Raw genomic sequence first — 18,857 nt, 5'->3', positions numbered from 1 at the left:
CAAACCAAATAAAGGCAGTGACATGGATTGATGGGTGGATGGATGGGTGGATGGATGGGTGGGTGGGTGGGTGGGTGGATGGATGGATGGATAGATAGATAGATAGATAGATAGATAGATAGATAGACAGACCAATGATTGATGGATGGATAGATAGATAGATAGATAGATAGATAGATAGATGATAGATAGATAGTAGATAGTAGATAGATAGATAGATAGATAGATAGATAGATAGATAGATAGATAGATAGATAGATAGATGATAGATAGACTGATGATGGATGGATGGATGGATGGATAGATAGATAGACCGATGATGGATAGATAGATAGATAGATAGATAGATAGATAGATAGATAGATAGATAGACAGACAGACAGACAGACAGACATCAAGATTGTGCTTCCTTTTTTGCTTTATAACATTCAGATCAATTAACTGGTGTGGATTTAGTCAGATGGATTGATTGGGTAGAATCAGTTTTGCTCTTGTCTCAAGATGACTTTCAGTGTCTGAGTCCACTGTTGATGTTCTTGTCAGGGTTTGTTGCATAAATTCAAATCCAGAAAGCACACACAGATAACTGATTCACAAGCAGTTAGTTTCATTTCGGCAGACAAGCCCAGAAAAACTATTAGTTTACTTTTCAGAGCACCAGTTTCTAAAGTTTCTGTTTGAATTCTCTGCACAGACTCAGATCTGTTTAAGCTCCCATTGGTTGACTTACTTGCTCTACCTATCCATTGGCTGGACTTATTCCCACGTCTCTCCAGCGATGAATGTTTTGGAGAGATAGTCCTCCAAAAATTCAAATGATTTCAATAACTGAGCACATTTTTTTTAAAAAAAAATGTTCTTCTGGGAGACGTTACTCTAAGAATTCAAATGCTTTCATGGTCTGAATGTTGAACTGATGCATGGAAGAGAAAATGCCCTGTCAGACTCAGTTTCCTGTTTTTGCTCAGAAGGTCAGGCAAAATCAGTCACTGTGCCTCTCTTGCACAATAATACACAGCAGAGTCAGAAGCTGACAAGGAGTTCAGCTGAAGGGAATATTCATTCTTGGAGTTGTCTGAGGTGATGCTGGTGCGGCTTTGAAGAGAAGAGGAGTACCATGTTCTCCCATCATGGGGGAAGATTCTGGCTATCCATTCTAAGCCTTTCCCTGGAGGCTGACGGACCCAGTTCCAATCATAGCTGCTACTAGTGATGGAAACACCAGTAACTTTACAAAGCAAATTGAGATTTTGACCTGGGCTTACAGTTCCTGGCCCCGAGGACACAAGTTGAACCTCAGACAGGGACCCTAGAGAAGTAAGAGAAATAAATATTAGAATTCACGTACATTGGAGCAAGAAATCATATTGTTGCTTTCGGTAAAATTGTGTCCTCACATTTTGGCATGGCTATGAGAAAAAAGAAAAACAGACAGTAATTCATAATGGTTCCTTAAAAATATTCCTCCAATTTAACGTGTACACTTTGAGGAAAATGTGGCTATCAGAAAAAGAGTTCTGGTTTTAAAGAAGAAGACCTCATGATATTTGCATAAATCAGTGGGCTGTAAAGTAGCTCTTAGAAAGAAAGGTGAGCTTGTATTCTTTAGGAGATTCTGGAGGTAACCTCCCTCCCTTCCTCTCTCCCTCCCTTCACACCTTCATATCACAATATAAACCATTTCTCATCCTTCTAGAACAAGTCAGTTTTTCAGTCTTACATCAGCCATCCATATCTTCTCAATACCCATTGCTTATTTATTGCTTATTTATTGCCTTATTTATTTATTGCTTTATTTATTGATTGCTTTATTCATTATAGGTTTATTTATTTTTGCTTAGTTTATTTATTACTTTATTTATTTATTGCTTTATTTATTGCTTTATTGCTTTATTTATTGCTTTATTTCTTATTGCTTTATTAATTTATTGCTTTGTTTATTTGTTTGTTTGTTGCTTTATTGATTGATTGATTGATTGATTGATTGCTGACTCAGCTAAGTGACTCTGTGGTGTTTTCAAATGTAAAATAAAACCATATAAACATATTAATAAAAACATAGCCCGAAAACTGGATGAAAAACAAGCTAAAAACTTCCTGGAAAAGTAAATCAAATTAAAATTTAAGGCAAGGAAGTTAACAGGATAGTACCCTCTGGACACCAACCATCCTCATAGCTGCAACATACTTTTAGGTCCCCATGTTAAAAGTTAGGTCTTAATGCATTTGGGAAAACTGGAAGAATGGGGAGGATTGTTTCAGCTCTCTGGATAACATATTCCATAAAGTGAGGGGGGGAGCCCTCCTTCTGGATCCTGTCAGTCAAAACTCCGTAACCAATGGATATGCAGCATGCCCTCCCTGTTTGTCTTGGGTGCAAAAGGAAGATACAATTGGGATAAGATTCTCAGGTATCCAGATCCGATCCCATGAAGGGTTTTAAAGGTGATGTCCAATCCATTGTGTTGGACCTGTGAATGTTCCATTGGATATAGAAGAATCTCAGCATCGTTTTTGCATCGTGGCAACCAAAGGTCATTATATGGGGCAGACCTCACTCAACAAATGTCTCCCTTAACAACAGCGATTTGGAGCTGAATTATGGTCGTAAGGACTGCCTGTAATTAGCATTGTTTGGGATTTTGCTAATATGAACTGCAAGTCTATGAATTTAGAGAAGTAGATGTGAGAAATCCTGTGGAAAGCACTGTGTTGTCAATGTATGATTTAACAGTAGTGTCCCAAGAAAAAAAACTAAACCCCTTCATGTTATTTTAGGTTTCAGATAGCGAAAGACTGCTGTTAAATCTGTGGGCTATTTCAGATAGCTTCCTTTGCATTTCACTTGTCTGAATGTTGATTTAATGAATGGAAGAGAAATCAGTCAGAATTAATGTCCTGTTTTTGTTTAGAAAGAAGGCAAAATCAGTCAGTGTGCCTCACGCACAATAATACACAGCAGTGTCAGAAGCTGACAAGGAGTTCAGCTGAAGGGAATATTCATTCTTGGAGTTGTCTGAAGTGATGGTGGTGCGGCTTTAAAGAGAAGATGAAAACCATTTTCTCCCATCATAGGGGTAGATTCTGGCTATCCATTCTAAGCCTTTCCCTGGAGGCTGACGGACCCAGTTCCAAGCATAGCTACGTACTACTAGTGATAGAGACGCCAGTAACTTTACTGAGCAAATTTAGATTTTGTCCTGGTTTGACAGTTCCTGGTTGAACCTCAGAAAGGGACCGTAAAAAAAAGTTTGAGACAAGAAGTAATCAGGATTCACATGCATCTGAAAACAAAAATCGCATAGTTACTTTTCCTGAAAGTATGCGCTCACATTTTGTCATGGCTAGAAGAGAAAAGAAGAACAAGAGGATATTCAAAGTATCATTTAAACCAATTTTCTCTGGTCTGACATATAACAGTTTGAAGAAAATGTAACGATGCAAAATGGGGATCCTGCTTATAAAGAGGAACATTTCATGATGGTATTTGCATAAGCCCAGTGAGGGATAAAGAAGCTCCAAGAAAGCCTGGTTCAGTGTGACTTTGTATTCATTAATAGAGGTCATCTTTCTTTGCTGAAGAAGCTTTTTGGATGAGAAGCGAAACGTCTTCAAAGAAAAATAAGGAAGCCCAATTGTCTCTTGAAAAAAAAACCTTTTGGGTGTCTATCTTCCTTCTTTTCTTCCTTCCTTCCTTCCCTCCCTCCCTCCTTCTTTCATCAGATCCAGTACAAAACTATTTCTCATCTTTCTATCACAAATCGGTTTTTCATAGTCTTACATCAGCCCCATCCAGATCTTTGGGTAAACTTCTCAATACACTTTATCTTCCTTCCTTCCTTCCTTCTTTCCCTCCCTCTTTTTTTTCTTTCTTCCTTCCTTCCTTCCTTCCTTCCTTCCTTCCTTCCTTCCTTCCTTCCTTTCTTTTCTGCACTATCCACCTCACCTCACTTGTTTTCACATATAATAAAACCATATATATTAATAAAAACATAGCCTAAACCTGGATGAAAAATAAGCTAAAAGATAGATAGATACTGTAGATAGATGGATGTGTGGATGGATGGATAGATAGATGGATGGATGGATGATATAGAGTTAGAGAAATGGAACATAGACAGACAGACAGATAGACAGATAGATATGATTTGATGGATGGATGGATAGATGATAGATAGATAGATAGATAGATAGATAGATAGATAGATAGATAGATAGATAGATAGATAGATAGAGATATATGCATGAAAGCATGCATACATATTTTAGATGGATGGATGGATGGATGGATAAATAGAAAGAAAGAAAAAAGAAACGTAGATAGATAGATAGATAGATAGATAGATAGATAGATAGATAGATACTGTAGATAAATAGATGGATAGATTGATGGATGGATGGATGGATGGATGGATGGATGGATAGGTGGTAGGTAGGTGGATGGATGGATAATTAGAAAGAAGGAAGGAAGGAAGGAAGGAAGGATAAACAGATAGATAGATAGATAGATAGATAGATAGATAGATAGACAGACAGACAGACAGACAGACAGACAGACAGACAGACAGATAGATAGATAGATAGATACTGTAGATAAATAGATGGATGGATGGATGGATGGATGGATGGATAAACAGAAAGAACGAAGGAAGAAAGGAAGGAAGGAAGGATAAACAAATAGATAGATAAATAAATAAATAGATAGATAGATGATAGATAGATAGATAGATAGATAGATAGATAGATAGATAGATAGATAGATGATAGATAGATAGATAGATAGATAGATAGATAGATCCCCAGAGTTCTATTTATTAATCTTCTGCTTTCTTTAATTAAGCAATGGAAGTGAAAAGTAATTGAAAATTTTAGTTTGGGGACTGCTGGAAAAAAGAGGTTTGGGGTGAGAGGAGTAAGAGAGAAATTGCGGATATACAAAATTAATCTTTAATTGAACCAAAGAGGGATCAATCAATCAATTAGAATAAGCCTAAAGGGACCTTGGAGGTCTTCTCGTCCAACCCCCTGCTCAAGCCGGAGACCTTACACAATTTCAAATACCATGTTTTTCAGACTATAAGACGCATCGGAGTATAAGATGCACCATGATTTTGAAGAGGTAATTTATATATATATATTGCACTTTGCAGGCCTCCCAAACCCTCTGCATGCCTCATTTTTTTTTGCAAAAAAAGGAGAGGACATGCAGAGGCTTTGGGAGCCTTATAGAGTGCTCCTGGGGGGCTGGAGGGACAAAAACAATTAAAAAATGGCCCATTTTTTTCCTCATTTCTGCCCTGCCTAGCCTCCAGGAGCACTTTGCAAGACCCCCAAGCCCTCTGCATGTCCATTTTTGCAAAGGAGTTGGGTTTCGTTAGGCCAAAAATGCTGCATTCAGTGTATAAGATACACCCAGATTTTCACCCTTTTTTTGTGGGGGGGAGTTGCGTCTTATACTGTGAAAAATACGATAGGTAGCTATCCAGTTTTTTCTTAGAAATGTTCAGTGATGAAGCACCTACAACTTCTGAAGGTAAACTGTTCCACTGGTTATCCCAAAGGTGCTTTTTCAAGAGGCAACTGGATTTTTTTTTTTTGAAGATGTTTCACTTCTAAACCAAGAAGCTTCTTCAGCTCTTGGATGAGAAGCAAAACGTCTTCAATGAAAAAACGGAAAGTCCATTCGCCTCTTTAAAAAAAACCTTTGGGACAACCATGACCAGGATGGCTGAGAATCTCCCTGGAAGTTCCACTGGTTAATTTCCGTCTCTGTTAGGAAGCTTCTCCTTAATTCCAGGTTGCTTTGCTCCTTGATTAATTTCCATCCCTTGATTCTTGTTTTGCCTTCTGATGCTTTGGAAAATAAGTTTCACTGCCTCTTCTTTGTGGTAGCTCCTCAAATACTGGAATGCTGTTATCATGTCGCCCCTATTCCTTATTTTCTCTACATCCAATTCAGTGGTGGGTTCCTCCCGGATCGCACCGGATCGCACGCGCTCCCTTTCAGCGCTCCACCTGGCCTCGCGCGCTCCCTTTCAGCGCTCCACCTGGCCTCGCGCTCCCTTCCGGCGCTGAAACCGGAAGTACAGTTTTGCCCGGCCCTGGCAAAGCAACGACGCCTGTCTGCGCTCCACCAGCTCGGCTGGGAACGAAGATGTTTCCTCAGCGGAGCGGGGCGCCTGAAAAGTCTTTTCAGGCGCTCCGCTCCGCTGAGGAAACATCTCCGTTCCCAGCCGAGCTGGTGGAGCGCAGACAGGCGTCGTTGCTTCGCCAGGGGCGGGGCAAGACTGTACTTCCGGTTTCAGCGCCGGAAGGGAGCGCGAGGCCAGGTGGAGCGCTGAAAGGGAGCGCGAGGCCAGGTGGAGCGCTGAAAGGGAGCGCGCGAGGCCAGGTGGAGCGCTGAAAGGGAGCGCGCAAGCCAGGTGGAGCGCTGAAAGGGAGCGCGCGCGATCCGGTGCGATCGAGCAGGAACCCACCACTGATCCAATTCCTGCAACTGTTCTTTAGATGTTTTTGCCTCCAGGCCCTTAAACAGAGGCCTGGAGGTTTCCTTCCAGATTGCAAATGTCTTAGAAATGTTCTGCTTTTTATATTTACTTATATCATACATTGGTATTTCTGGTTTGCAGCACTTTGCTGCCCCCTAGAGGAAATCTCTTCCGAATTATAAGGGAAGAGAGAGTGTTATCTCCCTCTGCCTTTCTCAAACAGTCAATCAAAGCTCCGTCTTCTACCCTTAACTTGAAGATCTGAAGAGAGAAATTTGAAATAGAGATTAGGCTGCATTACCTTTTTCCTCTTCTCTCCGCTCTATTTATTAGATACCTAGCGAATTTTATTTTGATTTTCAATACTGATCTCTGGTGCTCAACCACAGGAGTAAAGGGAAATCTGAAATAAGGGAGTAGAGAGAGAATGAATGAATGAATGAAGGAAGGAAGGCAGAAAGAAAGAAAGTCTGGAAAGAGGAAGAAAGAACGGAAGGAAGGAGGAAAGGAAGAGGAAGGAAGGTAGGAAGGAAAGGATAAAAAGAGGGGGAAAAGAAAGAAAGAGGAAGGAAGGAAGGAAGGAAGGAAGGAAGGAAGGAAGGAAGGAAGGAAGGAAGGAAGGAAAAAGGAAAGATGGGAAAAAAGAGGGAAGGAATGAATGAAGGAATAAATAAATAAATACCAGGGGAAAAATGCAATCCATTTTCTGTTTCCTTTTAGTTTTCATTAAGTGTGTTCAGCAACAGGAATAAAGGAAAATCGGATACCAGAAATAAGGGAGGAGAGTGAAAAGATCGAAAGGAAGAAAGAAAGAAAGAAAGAAAGAAAGAAAGAAAGAAAGAAAGAAAGAAAGAAAACAAGACGAGGGGGAAATTGTAAATTTAACCCATGTTCTGTTTCTTTTTATTTTTAAGGACATTTATTTTTAAGGTCTTATTTCTACCTGGATAGGGAGCTGAACAAATATATGTCATTTCCATGCCATCAAGAGCATATCTACTGTCACCTTTTATTAAGGTTCAAATGAATAAGCAGGCATAATTCATTGTAGCTGGACAGACCTTTTGGCTAGAGTGGGACTTGGCATCATCTGCTTCAGCTGAATTTAATAGAATAACGGAATGACAGAATTGGAAAGGACCTTGGAGGTCTTCTAGTCCAACCCTCTGCTCAAGGAGGAGACCCTATCATGTTCCATTGGATGTAGAAGAATCTCATCATTTTTTGTATCATGGCAACCCAAAGTCATAATATGGGGCAGACCTCACTCAACAAATATCTTGCTTACCACAGAGATTTGGGGCTCAATTATGGTCCTAGGGACTATCTGTAAATGGCATTGTTTCAAATTATGCTAATATGAACACCAAGTCTAAAAATTTGGAGAAGTAGATGTGAGAAATCCTGTTGTTGTTGAGAAAGCAATGTTGCCAATGTATGATTTAACAGTGGTCTCCTGAGAAAAGGGTCTACCCCTTCTTTTTGTTTGAGCTTTCAGATTGCTGTTAAATCTGTGGATTATTTCATATAGCTTTCTTTCAATTTCACTTGTCTGAATGTTGATTTACTGCATGGAAGGGAAATCAGTCAGAATCAGTTTCCTGTTTTTGTTCAGAAGAGAAGGCAAAATCAGCCAGTGTGCCTGTCTTGCACAATAATACACAGCAGTGTCAGAAGCTGACAAGGAGTTCAGCTGAAGGGAATATTCATTCTTGGAGTTGTCTGAAGAAATGGTGGTGCGGCTTTGAAGAGAAGATGAAAACCATTTTCTCCCATTATAGGGGAAGATTCTGGCTATCCATTCAAAGCCTTTCCCTGGAGGCTGACGGACCCAGTGCCAAGAATAGCTACTACTCGTGATGGAAACACCAGTAACTTTACAGAGCAAATTGAGATTTTGACCTGGGCTTACAGTTCCTGGCCCCGATGACACAAGTTGAACCTCAGACAGGGACCCTAGAGAAGTAAGAGAAATAAAAAATTAGAATTCACATTTATCGGAGAAAGAAATCATATTGTTGCTTTCGGTAAAATTGTGTCCTCACATTTTGGCATGGCTATGAGGAAAAAGAAAAACAGACAGTAATTCATAGTGGTTCCTTAAAAAAAATTCCTTCAATTTCACGTGTACACTTTGAGGAAAATGTGGCTATCAAAAAGAGAGTTCTGGTTTTAAAGAAGAAGGCCTCATGATATTTGCATAGATCAGTGGGCTATAAAGTAGCTCTTAGAAAGAAAGGTGAGCTTGTATTCCTTAGGAGATTCTGGAGGTAACCTCCCTCCCTCCCTCCAGCCCTCCCTCCATCCCTCTTTTCCCACCTTCATATCACAATAGAAACCATTTCTCATCCTTGTAGAACAAGTCAGTTTTTCAGTCTTACATCAGCCATAGATATCTTTGGGCAAACTTCTCAATACCCATTGCTTATTTATTGCTTTATTGCTTTATTGCTTTATTGCTTTATTGCTTTATTGCTTTATTGCTTTATTGCTTTATTGCTTTATTGCTTTATTGCTTTATTGCTTTATTGCTTTATTGCTTTATTGCTTTATTGCTTTATTGCTTTATTGCTTTATTGCTTTATTGCTTTATTGCTTTATTGCTTTATTGCTTTATTGCTTTATTGCTTTATTGCTTTATTGCTTTATTGCTTTATTTTTTGCTTTTTTATTTATTTATTGCTTTATTTCTTATTGCTTTATTTACCATTGCTTTATTTCTTATTTCTCTATTTCTTATTGCTTTATTTATATATTGCTTTATTGCTTTATTGCTTTATTTATTTATTTATTTATTTATTTATTTATTTATTTATTTATTTATTTATTTATTTATTTATTTATTGCTTTATTTATTGCTTTATTTCTTTTGTTATTAGTTTTTTATTTGACATTTTCCAAACATTAAAGTCGCCATTACAATTTTACAGCTTTCCGTTATCGGTATTTCTTTTTTCTGATTTCGGGTTTCCCATTTTCCATTCTATTATTTTATACATATTATTCTTGTTTCATAGTTTCTCATTTTTACAATATATATATATCTATATACAATATTTCCATCTCTATTGCTTTCTAAATATACACCATCTCTTTTTCACTGTGTTTGCTACGTGTTCCTTAGGCATTGAGTTTACATCTCTTTTCAAGCCAGTTATACCACCTGTTCCATATCTTGTAGCACTCTGTTTCCTCTCTATCTCTTAGTTCCATCATTAGTTTGTCCATTTCTGAGCATTCTTATACATTTTTTAATGATTTCTGCATTTGATGGAATGGTTTTTAGCTTCCAACTTTGGGCTTATGAAATTCTGGCAGCAGTGATTATATAAAGCGTTAAATATTGGATATCCTTACTAATATTTTTTTTTTATTATTCCTAGAAGAAACAGCTCAGGGTTCATGTCAAACTTTTGTTCTATTATTTCTTCTAACCATTTTTGAATTTTGGTCCAGAATTCTTTGGCTTTCGGACACGTCCACCACATACGATAGAAGGTCCCCTTTTGGTGATTACATTTCCAACAGTTCAGAGGTTTATTTGGAAACATTTTGGCCAATCTTGCCAGGGGTAAATGCCACCTATAAAACATTTCGTAAATGTTTTCCTGAGAGGATGCAGACATTGTTGATTTATAATTTTTTCCCAATACTTTTTCCCAGTGCTCCAATTCAATATTATACCTGAAGTTTTAGCCGAAATTATCATTGTTTCCTTCACGGTTTCCTCCTCCATTTTGAATTTTAAGAGACAATTGTATGTTTTTGTAATCATTTTTTTGCATGATTCCCTTAACTAGAATAGAATAACAGAGTTGCAAGGCTCCTTAGAGGTCTTCTAGTCAACCCCCTGCTTAGGCAGGAAACCGTACATTGTTTAAGACAAATGGTTATCCAACATCTTCTTAAAAGCTTCCAGTGTTAGAGCATTCATAACTTCTGGAGGCAAGTTGCTCCACTGGTTAATTGTTCTAACTTTCAGGAAATTTCTCCTTAGTTCTAAGTTGCTTCTCTCTTTGATCAGTTTCCACCCATTGCTTCTTGTCTTATGTGGAAAGCACTGTGTTGGACTTGCGAATGTTCCATTGGATGTAGAAGAATCTCATAATTATTATTTTTTTGCATTATGGCTACCAAAGGTGATAATACGGGGCAGACCTCACTCAATAAATGTCTTGCTTAACAAGAGAGATTTGGGGCTCAATTATGGTCATAGGGACTGCCTGTAATTAGCATTGTTTGGAATTATGCTAATATGAACAGCAAGTCTATAAATTTAGAGAAGTAGATGTGAGAAATCCTGTGGAAAGCACTGTGTTGCCAATGTATAATTTAACAGTAGTCTCCTGAGAAAAAGGTCTAAACCTTCTTTTTGTTTGAGCTTTCAGATTGCTGTTAAATCTGTGGATTTTTTCAGATAGCTTTCTTTAAATTTCACTTGTCTGAATGTTGATTTACTACATGGAAGAGAAATCAATCAAAATCAGTTTCCTGTTTTTGTTCGGAAGAGAAGGCAAAATCAGCCAATGTGTCTGTCTTGCACAATAATACACAGCAGTGTCAGAAGCTGACAAGGAGTTCAACTGAAGGGAATATTCATTCTTGGAGTTGTCTGAAGCAATGGTGGTGCGGCTTTGAAGAGAAGGTGACAACGATTTTCTTCCATCGTGGGGGTAGATTCTGGCTATCGATTCTAAGCCTTTCCCTGGAGGCTGACGGACCCAGTGCCAAATATAGCTACTACTAGTGATGGAGGCACCAGTAACTTTACAGAGCAAATTGAAATTTTCTCCTGGTCTTACAGTTTCTGGTCCTGATGACACAAGTTGAACCTAAGATAGGGACCCTAAAAAAAGTAAGAATCAAGAAGCTATCAGGATTCTGGTGCATCTGAAAACAAAAATCACACTTGCTTTCTCTAAAATTGTTTTCTTACATTTTGTCATGGCTAGAATTGAAAAGGAAAACAAGAGGAAATTCATAGTATCTTTCTAAACGGGTTTTCTCTGGTTTGACATATAACGGTTGGAAGAAAATGTAAACATGCAAAATGAGGACCCTGCTTATAAAGAGGATCTTTTCATGATGGTATTTGCATAAGTCCAGTGAGGTATAAAGAAGCTCCAAGAATGCCAGGTTCACTGGAGACTTTGTATTCATTCAGAGAATGGAGATAAAGTCCTACTTTCTTTGCTGAAGAAGCTTCTTGGATGTGATGCAAAATGTCTTAAAAAAAAACAAAAAACAATAAAGTCCAGTTGTGTCTTGAAAAAGCAACTTTGGGTTTTTTCCTTCCTTCCTTCTTTCATTCTTTCTTTCTCTCCTTCCTTTCTCCCTCCCTCCCTTATTTCCCCCTCCCTCCCTCCCTTTTTTCTTTTCATTCCTTCTTTTCTCCCTCCTTCCCCCTTCTTTCTTTCCTTCCAGCCTTCTTTTCTCTCTTCTTACCTTCCTCACTGCGTCCTTTCCTCCCTCCCTCCCTCCCTTCAATCACTATAAAAAAACATTTCTCATGCTTGTAGCACAGACCATGTTTGCAGTCTTACATCTGCCCCATCCAGATCTTTTGAGCAAAAAGTATGTATGTATGTATGTATGTATGTATGTATGTATGTATGTCTAGATAGATATCTAGATAGATATCTACATGGATGGATGGATGGATGGATGGATGGATGGATGGATGGATAGATGGATGGATGGATGGATCAATGGGTGGATGGATGGGTGGAGAGATAGATGGGTGGATGGGTGGGTGGGTGGGTGGGTGGATGGATGGAGAGATAGATAGATAGATAGATAGATAGATAGATAGATAGATAGATAGATAGATAGATAGATAGATCAATTAACTGGAGTGGATTTAGTTAGATGGATTGATTGGGTAGAATCAGTTTTGCTCTTGTCTCAATATGACTTTCAGTATCTGAGTCCACTGTTGATGTTCTTGTCAGAGTTTGTTGCATAAATTCAAGTCCAGAAAGCACACACAGATAACTGATTCACAAGCAGTTAGTTTCATTTCAGCAGAGAAGCCCAGACAAACTGCTAGTTTACTTCTCAGAGCAGCAGTTTCTAAAGTTTCTGTTTGAATTCTCTGCACACTATTTTAGTTAAACAATGGAAATGAAAAGGAATTGAAAATTTTAGTTTGGGGACTGCTGGAAAAAAGAGGTCAGGGGTGAGCGGAGTAAGGGATAAATAATGTATTTACAAAATTAAAACTTAAATTGCACCAAAGAGGGATCAATCAATCAATTAGAACAGAGCTGCAAGGGACCTTGGAGGTCTTGTACTCGAACCTCCTGCTCAAGCAAAAGACCTTACACCATTTCAGACAGGTGGCTGCCCAGTGTTTTCTTAAAAATATTCAGTGATGAAGCATCTACAACTTCTGAAGGCAAGCTCTTCCACCGGTTATCCCTTAGGTGCTTTCTCAAGAGGCAACTGGATTTCCTGTTTTTTCTATGAAGATGTTTTGCTTCTCATCCAAGAAGCTACTTCAGTTCTTGGATGAGAAGAGAAATGTCTTCAAAGAAAAACTGGAAAGTCAAGTCTCCTCTTGAAGAAGCACACTTGGGACAACCATGACCAGGATGGCTGAGAATCTCCATGGAAGTTCCACTGGTTAATTTCCGTCTCTGTTAGGAAGCTTCTCCTTAATTCCAGGTGGCTTTTCTTGTTGATTAATTTCCATCCCTTGATTCTTGTTTTGCTTCTGATGCTTTGGAAAGTAAGTTTCACCGCCTCTTCTTTGTGGTAGCTCCTCAAATACTGGAATGCTGTTATCATGTCGCCCCTATTCCTTATTTTCTCTAGACCCAATTCCTGCAACTGTTCTTCAGATGTTTTTGCCTCCAGGCCCTTAAACAGAGGCCTGGAGGTTTCCTTCCAGATTGCAAATGTCTTAGAAATGTTCTGCTTTTTATATTTACTTATATCATACATTGGTATTTCTGGTTTGCAGCACTTTGCTGCCCCCTAGAGGAAATCTCTTCCGAATTATAAGGGAAGAGAGAATGTTGTCTCCCTCTGCCTTTCTCAAACAGTCAATCAAAGCTCCGTCTTCTGCCCTTAACCTGAAGATCTGAAGAGAGAAATTTGAAATAGAGATTAGGCTGCATTACCTTTTTCCTCTTCTCTCCGCTCTATTTGTTAGATACCTAGCGAATTTTATTTTGATTTTCAATACTGATCTCTGGTGCTCAACCACAGGAGTAAAGGGAAATCTGAAATAAGGGAGTAGAGAGAGAATGAAGGAAGGAAGGAAGGCAGAAAGAAAGAAAGTCTGGAAAGAGGAAGAAAGAACGGAAGGAAGGAGGAAAGGAAGAGGAAGGAAGGTAGGAAGGAAAGGATAAAAAGAGGGGGAAAAGAAAGAAAGAGGAAGGAAGAAAGAAAGAAAGAAAGGAAGGAAGGAAGGAAGAAAGAAAGAAAGGAAGAAAGGAGGGAAGGAAGGAAGGAAGAAAGAAAGGAAAAAAGGAAAGATGGGAAAAAGGAGGGAATGAATGAATGAAGGAATAAATAAATAAATACCAGGGGGAAAATGCAATCCGTTTTCTGTTTCCTTTTAGTTTTCATTAAGTGTGTTCAGCAACAGGAGTAAAGGAAAATCGGATACCAGAAATAAGGGAGGAGAGTGAAAAGAAGGAAAGGAAGGAAGGAAGGAAGATGAAAGAAAGAAAGAAAGAAAGAAAGAAAGAAAGAAAGAAAGAAAGAAAAGACGAGGGGAAAATTGTAAATTTAACCCATGTTCTGTTTCTTTTTATTTTTAAGGACATTTATTTTTAAGGTCTTATTTCTACCTGGATAGGGAGCTGAACAAATATATGTCATTTCCATGCCATCAAGAGCATATCTACTGTTACCTTTTATTAAGGTTCAAATGAATAAGCAGGCATAATTCATTGTAGCTGGACAGACCTTTTGCCTAGAGTGGGACTTGTCATCATCTGCTTCAGCTGAATTTAATAGAATAATGGAATGACAGAATTGGAAAGGACCTTGGAGGTCTTCTAGTCCAACCCCCTGCTCAAGGAGGAGACTATCACATTTCAGACAAATGGTTATCCAATCTGTTCTTAAAAACGTCCCATGTTGGAGCATTCACAACTTCTGGAGGCAAGTTGTCTCACTGATCAATTGTTCCAACTGTCAGGAAATTTCGCCTTATAGCTAAGTTGCTTCTCTCCTTGATTAGTTTCCACCCATTGCTTCTGGTTCTACACTCAGGAGCTTTGGAGAATAGTTTGACTCCGTCTTCTTTGTGGCAGCCCCTGAGATATTCAAACACTGCTATCATGTCGCCCCCCCCTAGTCTTTCTTTTCATTGGTCGTGGGGAGGGGCAGGTGCGAGGACAGTTTAAGAGCGCGTAGTCGGTTGGGAGACCGGGGTTTTTGGTCATTCCCGGTCGTTTGTACCAACCCCTGCATACTAGGTGGTCAGGATCTACAGACCCAAGGCCTGAGACTGCTGTTATGCAACGCGAGGTCCGTTGTCAATAAGGCCCCCCTCATTCACGATCTAATTTTGGAGGGGGAGCCGGACCTCGCCGGAATAACCGAGACCTGGTTGGGCCACGAGGGAGGTCTTCCCCTTGTGGAAATGTGCCCGCCAGGTTATCGAGCATTTCACCAGCCTCGGGCCCAGGGAAGGGGCGGCAGAGTAGCAGTGATTATCCGGGAAGACTTAGAGCCGAGAGAGTTCACCATGCCACAGACATCCGGGTGTGAGTCCCTCATCGTGAGATGGGGCCCAGGGAGGCAGTTGGGCCTGCTGATAGTATACCTGGCTCCTCGCTATACGTCAGCGGCCCTGCCCGAACTCCTTGAGCTGATCTCATCGGTGGCGGTTGAGACCCCCAAACTTTTAGTGATGGGGGATTTTAATCTGCCGTCGATGGGAGAAGCGTCTGAGGGGGTTCGGGAGTTCATGGCTTCCATGACAGCCATGGACCTGACCCAGTTAATTCAGGGCCCTACTCACGAGGGAGGCCACACGCTGGATCTTGTTTTCGTCTCTGGCCAGTGGACGAGTGATCTGGGAATAGGGGATCTAGACATTATTCCCCTGTCATGGTCAGATCACTCACTTCTCCGGCTGGACTTCCCTGGTGCTACCCCCCGCCGCGAGGAGGCGGAACTGGAAGGTATTAGATGGTTCCACCCCAAGCGCCTGATGGAACCAGATAGGTTCCAGACGGAACTTGGGCCACCTCCTGTGGACCTGACCCGCCCCCGAGTAGAGGACCTGGTAGACGCATGGAATAGTGCGACTACCGGGGCCCTAGACCGGGTGGCGCCTTTGCGGCCTCTCCTGCGGCGACGAACCACCCTGGCACCTTGGTTTACCGAGGAGCTAAGGGTGATGAAACGCCACAAGAGATGCCTAGAGAGTTGTTGGAGATCCTCCCGTTCCGAATTTGACCGAGCACAGGCACGAGCCTATTTGAGGACGTACCTCGTGGCATTAAGAGCGGCCAAACGTCAACATTGTGCCGCTCTTATTGCGTCTGCAGATAACCGCCCTGCCGCCCTGTTTCGGGTGACCCGCTCCCTCTTGTTTGAGAGACCGCGGGAAGCCCCATTACAGGGTAGAGCAGAGGAGTTTGGGAAATATCTACAGGACAAAGTCGCTCAAATCCGGATGGGATGGGCCCCTTTCAGTGGTTCAGTAGAGACGCCCATGGCGAGTCTTGAGGGACCGCTTTGGGAGGAGTTTGACTCGGTTGCCATCGAGGATTTGGACAGGTTGCGTGGACGTCTGCGACCCACCACATGTTTATTGGACCCGTGTCCCTCCTGGCTTGTACTGGCATCCTGGGAGGTTACGCGCGACTGGCTCCTGGGCCTGGTGAACGCCTCGTTGGGTGAGGGGTCTCTACCGGCCGCCTTGAAAGAGGCGGTGGTGAGGCCCCTGCTCAAGAAGCCTTCCCTGGACCCAACGGACCTAGTCAATTATCGTCCAGTCTCCAACCTTCCTTTTCTAGCGAAGGTTGTAGAGAGTGTGGTGGCACAACAGTTCCCACGTCACCTGGAGGAAAATGATTATCTAGACCCGCGCCAGTCCGGCTTCCGACCCGGGCACTGCACGGAGACGGCCTTGGTCGCATTGGTTGATGATCTCTGGAGGGCCAGAGATAGGGGTTGTTCCTCTATCCTGGTCCTATTAGATCTCTCGGCGGCGTTCGATACCATCGACCATGGTATCCTGTTGCACCGGCTAGAGGGGCTGGGAGTCAGGGGCACCGTTTTACGGTGGTTTGGCTCCTACCTCTCTGACCGGACGCAACGTGTGTTGGCAGGGGAGCAGAGATCGACCCGGAGGCCACTCACATGTGGAGTGCCACAGGGATCGGTGCTCTCGCCTCTCCTGTTCAACACATATATGAAACCGCTGGGCGAGATCATCCGTGGTTTTGGGGTGGGATATCATCTGTATGCTGATGATACTCAGCTATACATCTCCACCCCGAACCACCCCAATGAGGCCGTCGAAATGATGTCCCGGTGTCTGGAGGCCGTACGGGTCTGGATGGATGGCAACCGACTAAAACTCAACCCTTCCAAGACGGAGTGGCTGTGGCTTCCGGCCTCCCGGTTCAACCAGGTGCTTCCATCTCTGGCCATCGGGGGCGTCCAACTAGCTCCCATGGAACAGGTGCGCAATTTGGGCGTCCTCCTAGATGCCCGGCTGTCCATGGATAACCATGTAATAGCCGTGGCAAGGGGGCGTTCCATCAGGTCCGCCTGATGCGCCAATTGCACCCCTTATTGGACCGGGATGCCCTACGCACAGTCACCCATGCGCTAGTGACGTCTCACCTGGACTACTGCAATGCTCTCTACATGGGGCTTCCCTTGAGATGCACTCGGAGACTACAGTTGGTCCAGAACGCGGCCGCGCGGGTGATTATGGGGAGGACTAGATACTCCCCTGTAACACCTCTCCTGCGCGAGCTGCACTGGCTTCCTGTGGTCTACCGAGTGCGTTTCAAGGTTTTGATTATGATCTTTAAAGCGCTTCATGGCACAGGGCCTAGTTACATGCAGGATCGCATCCTGCCCCACACATCCCTACGACCAATTCGCTCACACAGAGAGGGACTTCTCCGGGTGCCGTCCGCCAAACAGTGCCGGGGGGCGACATCCAGGAGCAGAGCCTTCTCTGTGATGGGCCCAGCCCTGTGGAATGACCTCCCCCGTGACATCAGGATTACTTCCGATCTCCGCTCCTTCCGTGTACAGCTGAAGACCCACCTCTTTCAATTATCTGGCCTGGCTCAATCGTAATTTCTCTTATTCCTCCTAACTGTTTTTTAAATTGTCTTTTAAATGTTAAATTTTTAATTGCATATTGGGTTTCTGACAATTGGGGTATTTTAATGGTGATTTTTAACTGTCTAAATGATGTAATTTGTTACCTCCTCCGTGTATGTGTGTCTTGTATATATGTATGTTTATGTGTTTGTATACATCTTTTGTGTTTTATATGCTCCATTGTACGCCGCCCCGAGTCCTACTTGGAAAGGGAGCGGCTAATAAATTCAAATTATTATTATTATTTATTATTAAACTTTCAAGGAACATTTCAACGACGGCGTACATTTTAAAATCATGTACTTTTGGTACACGTTACTCCAAGAATTCAAATGCTTTCACTCTCTGAATGCTGATCTGTTGCATGGAACAGAAAATCCCCTGTCAGAATCAGTTTCCTGTTTTTGTTCAGAAGAGAAGGCAAAATCAGTCATGGTGCATCTCTGCCACAATAATACACAGCAGTGTCAGAAGCTGTCATGGAGTTCAACTGAAGGGAATATTCATTCTTGGAGTTGTCTGAAGTGATGGTGGTGCGGCTTTGAAGAGAAGAGGAGTACCCTTTCGCCCCACTATAGGGGTAGATTCTGCCTATCCATTCTAAGCCTTTCCCTGGAGGCTGACGGACCCAGAACCAAATATATCTTTTATCAGAGATGGAGACACCAGTAATTTTACAGAGCAAATTGAGATTTTGACCTGGTCTTACAGTTCCTGGCCCCAATGACACAAGTTGAACCTCAGAAAGGGACCCTAGAGAAGTAAGAGAAATAAAAATTAGAATTCACGTACATTGGAAAAAGAAATCATATTGTTGCTTTTCCTAAAATTGTGTACTCACATTTTGGCATTGCTATCAGAGAAAAGAAAAACAGCAAGAAATTCATAATGGTTCCTTAAACAATTTTCCTCTGATTCAACATGTACACTTTGAGGAAAATGTAGCAATCTAACAGAGAGTTCTCCTTTTAAAGGAGTAGACCTTATGATATTTGCATAAATCAACTGGCTATAAAATAGCTCTTAGAAAGCAAGGTGAGCTTGGATTCTTTAGGA

Source organism: Natrix helvetica (assembly GCF_964273705.1).
Source record: "Natrix helvetica genome assembly, chromosome: W".
Classification (NCBI taxonomy): Eukaryota; Metazoa; Chordata; class Lepidosauria; order Squamata; family Natricidae; genus Natrix; species Natrix helvetica.
The sequence above is the reverse complement of the archived record's forward strand: the minus strand, read 5'-3'. Positions refer to the sequence as shown.